At 44.2% G+C, this 5117-nt stretch overlaps 1 protein-coding gene across 1 annotated transcript in view; it reads right to left on the reverse strand.

Annotated features, from left to right (window-relative positions):
* Positions 1 to 5117, reverse strand: part of LOC119325367 (gamma carbonic anhydrase-like 2, mitochondrial) — a 9192-nt gene that overhangs the window by 2682 nt on the left and 1393 nt on the right. The gene's annotated exons all lie outside the window — the stretch shown is intronic.

The following is a 5117-nucleotide window of genomic DNA, read 5'->3' on the forward strand; positions in this document are numbered from 1 at the left end:
ATTTGCACCGCCGCCTCTACCACCTTCATGCCTCCACCTGCCAACCGGTTTCATATGCCGTTATAGCCTCACGCCCCTCCACAACCCATCTATGGATCCACCCCGTCCATCTCCTCCCTTCCGCCCCTACCAAACAATCACCTCGGATGAGGTTCAGGTTCTGGTTCAGGCGTGCCTCGGTTCCACAAAGCTCGACTTCCCGGCGTATGATGGTTCGATCGATCCTCTTAATTGGCTCAATAGGTGTGAGCAGTCTTTTCACGGAAAGCGTACAAACGTGGCTGACAAAGTCTAGACTGCAGCCTACCACCTCACCAATGAGGTTTAGTTTTGTTACTTACAGCTCAAGTGCGATTTCAGCATGCCGACACAGTTGCAGTTCAAGGAAGCTTGCGACTTCCAGTTTGGGCTGTCACTCCGCGCCAATACCTTGGGCGAGTTGGCACGTCTGCTGTTCACTTCCGCGGTCGCCGGCTACACCAGCAGATTTCTAGCGCTCATGTGCCGCAACAATTAGCCATTAACACTGTCCCAACAATGGTTTCTGTAGAAAGCAGGGCTGCCCAATGGCCTTCTCATTGACCTCAAGCTTCAGCGGCCATCTGACCTCCACACCGTTATCTCCTTCGCCAAGGCCTATGAGCAGCGGCATTTCCCTCCAACAACACACCAAGTACATTGTCGGATGCCCTAACTCATACATACCGGCGACAAGCTTTGGGTGCCAAGTAGTTTCATGTTGCATATATTCAACAATGAATGGAGCTGGTCATATTGACCTTGTTATCTTCTTTATCTGTATCTCATGCACTCGGTCATACTACAAATTGCTCAACTATATCTGTCCAGACCAGGAATTTCCAGCTATCGGTGACAGACTGGAAACTGGTTGCTGACCACCATAATCCATACCCATATATATATACTCCCTCCATCCGAAAAAAAGCTTGTCCCTCAAATGGATGTATCTAGCACCAAGTTAGTGCTAGATACATCCATTTGAGGGATAAGCTTGGGACAAGCTTTTTCGGACGGAGGGACTATATATATACTGCTGCGCTAAAGTGCGCCTGAGCGCAAAGCGGTGCAAAGTTGCTAATCGTGCACTCCGGTCAGACTGCGCGCACCACGGCCTCCGTCCCTCGCCTGTCTAATCAACCAACCATCAAACTTCACGTATTTTTCTTCCGCCTAGTAGTAAATTTAGGGGGAATCTAGTAATCATATTAATTTTGTTACTATTGCCCCCCACTTGTTCACCGTCCGCGCACATAATTAGGCCACATAGTAATGAACAAGAGGAAAGATAGTAAAAGAATTTATTACGCTACTGCTGCATGATCTAGTTTTCTCTCTAATCAACCAACCATCAAACTTCACATATTTTTCTTCCGCCTAGTAGTAAATTTAGTGGGGAATCTAGTAACCATACTAATTTTGTTACTATTGCCCCCCACTCATTCACTGTCCGCACATAATTAGGCCACATAGTAATGAACAAGAGGAAAGATAGTAAAGTAAGTTATTACGTTACTGCTGCATGATCTAGTTTTATTAGTGTCCGCTACCATTTTCATGGCTCATAAAATAGTTATGGTATATAGTAATCAACCATCGTAACCGTTACCATCTGAACAATTGCTCCTAGTAAATGTAATGAGCATTAGTAGTAATAAGAGTTCTCCAATGGTAAAGTGAGAGTATTTGCTCAAGTAATGGATCATGGGTACAACTATTAGGGATTTTCACATGGCAAATCACCTGTAAAGGTTAAAAGTTTCACACTACAGTAACACATGGAGTGCAAATTACTACATGTGGCTTGACACTTACGATCAAAAGAAAGTTAGGTACCACGTGGGGTGGGATGGATCGGCAGAATGGTGCATGCAGTTACTTTTTTCCTAATCTGGTTACGGCTCGGTAGGCAGCGCGCATAATAATAATTCTAAGCTCTGGCTCACTTTAGCAAGCCTATATATATAGCAAGGTGCGTTTCTCCGATTTTTTGATCCCTTCACCCATATTGTATTTTTTGAGATTTTTTTTATCCAAGGTGGTACTGATTTTTTGTGGTCCATCTAGCGGCAGCGGCCCATCAGACCAGCCCTCCATGCGTCTGCGTCCGTGAAGGACAGCGGCCCAGGCCCAAGATGCCTAGGAGAAGAAGCAAAAAGATAATGGCTGGTTCCAGGGATCGAACTCCCGACCAGTGGAGCAGTCTCGACCACGGCGTCCAACTGAGCCACCTCATGCTCGTGTGAAGAAGAGAGGATTTGTTCCTATTAAATAATACCACCTCGCTTCCCTACATTTTATTCCACCGATTTATATACTTCTCTGATCTGAAATCAGTAAACCGCCTCAAGAACCAATAATAAGAGGGCAAGAAGTGTGTTTCATTTGCTCGCAAATATTGAGCGGGAAGGAATCCTCCAAGGAGAGAGAAGCGATCAAATAAATAACGAAAGACACAGCTACATAGAGGACGTCTTGGAGAAAAAGGGAGATCTCGATAATAGAATGGAAAAAACTGAAAAGCACGCAGCTACACGGCGCGAGCACGCCTTAGAGGAAAAATAAGGACCCAGCCGTGCTTTACATGACTAAAATCAAACGCCCTAGGCTACGGCACGAGCACACCTCGGAGAAAAAAAAGGACCAAATCATGCTTTACGGGATTAAAGTCGAAGGCCCAAGGATGACGTGGAGATAAGCCGGCACGCTAGATCACGAGGTTACTTTAATCGAAGGAAAAATGATATTTGAAAAAAGGAAAGAGTTGAGTGCATGGATATGCACCTGGATTCAGGCTACCGGCTCACGCCTCTGTGTCCAATCATGAAGCGGGTCGAGACGTGCTTGCATGCGCTAACACTAGTGATTGACGGGAGCATGCCTGCCACTGTTGTTTTGGACGAACAACTAATTTGAGTTGTTTTCTCCTAACAGTTATCGAATTATCGCTCAAATTAATCGATGCAATGCAATGTTGCTTAGGGACGGTCAGGCTGCTATGACGGCAGCCTCATACTTCCCCGAACATGTTCATTACACCTATTCTTGCAACTACGGGTAAATTTTGTTTCTTTTCTTCTCCGTGAATCCTAAACATATGGGCATTCCGAGTGTTCTTCTCTAAGATTTCATATTTGAAGCATGATGTTTGCAATCACACCCAAACCAAAATGTTTCTTTTCAGATCAAAAAATGCACCGCTTCAAAACCATGTTTATCGGCTAAGAACATGCATTTTTTTCTCTTTTTTCTCCGGTTGCAATGCACGGGCATATTTGCTAGTAACAACTATTTGTAATAAGAAGCAATGCAGGATGCAAGATACAACACATCCAAGCTAAACCTCAACTGACTAGTTTTACGAGCTGCCATCGGGCCAAGCAAGAGAAAAATAATCATAAACGTCTTATCTTCTCAGAAGCATTCAAGGAAATTTAAAATAAGAACAAGCATTTGTAAACAAAAGAAGTAGAGATCAAATGCCATAGGGTAACCTGACTAAGTTGAGTTGGCTAAATACACTGAAGGGTAGACACATGGATTAACCTAAAAGTAGAATTGGCCACAGGAAGCAACAACAGGGAAAAAATCAAAATGTGACTTTGACCAACCAAAGCATAGAATCGGCATGAGCTCCACAATCCAAATAAGGATAAATGATTGAATAATTTTCTTCCTGTGCGGCTCAGAGTTCAACCGGAGTGTTGCATTTCAGGTGTGGCGTGGCTAGCGTCTAGGCTAGGGTTTGGTATTTCTACTGGTTGGATAAATAGGGGCTCAGGGGGTGATTTGTCTGGTTTAAGATAGTTGAGGGGATTAGAGATAAGTATGTTTAGCACCCTAAACTATTAGGTCTGGGACACTATTCCCCCTACTCTATTTTCAGGTATAAAATAACCCCCCAATATAATTGAACCGGATGATAAATCACGTAATCCAACTTTTTACCCGGTTCAGGTTACATGATGCCGGTTTATGGCTTTTCTTCATCGATCACATCTTTCGACTCTTTGTGTCATCACCCTATCTCTCTAATTACCTTGCCTTGTTTTTAAGTTGCTTCTCGCCCGTTCTATCCTCGATTCTAGATAGGATGCATCAAGGCGTACTCAAGAATCATTGTCAATGCACGTACTAGAAATCTAGAATCTCATCAAATTGGTTCAGCTACAACCTGCAGTAAGCTAGCGGAACTAGCAATCAATTAGATGTGCAAAGCTAGCTAGACAAGGTCCATTGATTTTTCGTGGCAGCAACAACTAAAGTAACTGATCACGACTACTAGCTATTTGCTGCAACTCCGATGTTCCATAAGGGAAGTCGATCAGCTTGCGGGATAAGCAGCTTCACGTGTGGTACGTTCTCGACTTGCTCCCGGTAGAAAGTACCAACCAGCTAGCTTTGCATATCAAGTCGTTCTTGCCTGAAAGCAATCGGCAAGTTGAGCCTGAGGACATTCGGCCGCCACGAGGTTGCAATCGATCAAGGCAGCTTCTCCTGCGCCGCTCTCGCCCCAGCCGAGATCAGCGCGTTAAGAGCCCTCACCTATTTGTTAGAGTTAACCTTGTTTTATAGGTGTTCATCATGGTTATTTCGTCACATGAGTTCAGTCATGAGTTCATCATGGTTATTTCGTCACATGAGAAACCTTGAGCTGACAGAGTTGTAAGGGAGAAGAAGAGGCGCCGCGAGGAGAGGCGGCGCCAACACTATTCACCCTCTCTATAGCTCATCTACATCGTTGTCGTTGCCTTAAACCATGGCTGCACTCGCATATCGCACGACGGAGAGGAAGCTAAGTCAAATGTTGTGGACCAGAGACTTATTAGAAGAACTGAAGATATTGAAGACTAGTTGTATGAATGTGTGGTGTGATAACAAATCAGCAATCAACATATCATACAATCCAGTGCAGCATGATACAACCAAGCAAGTGGAAATAGACAGATTCTTCATCAGAGAAAAGCTTGACGCTGGGATCATCAAGATTGAGCATGTGAGTTGTGGGCAAGAGATTGCAGAATGCTTGACTAGAGGATTGGTAACTAAAGAATGAAATCTGGCGTGTGACTAGAGGATTGGAATTAAAGATGGGAAAT

This window comes from Triticum dicoccoides, chromosome 6B (genome assembly GCF_002162155.2).
Source record: "Triticum dicoccoides isolate Atlit2015 ecotype Zavitan chromosome 6B, WEW_v2.0, whole genome shotgun sequence".
NCBI classification, from domain to species: domain Eukaryota; kingdom Viridiplantae; phylum Streptophyta; class Magnoliopsida; order Poales; family Poaceae; genus Triticum; species Triticum dicoccoides.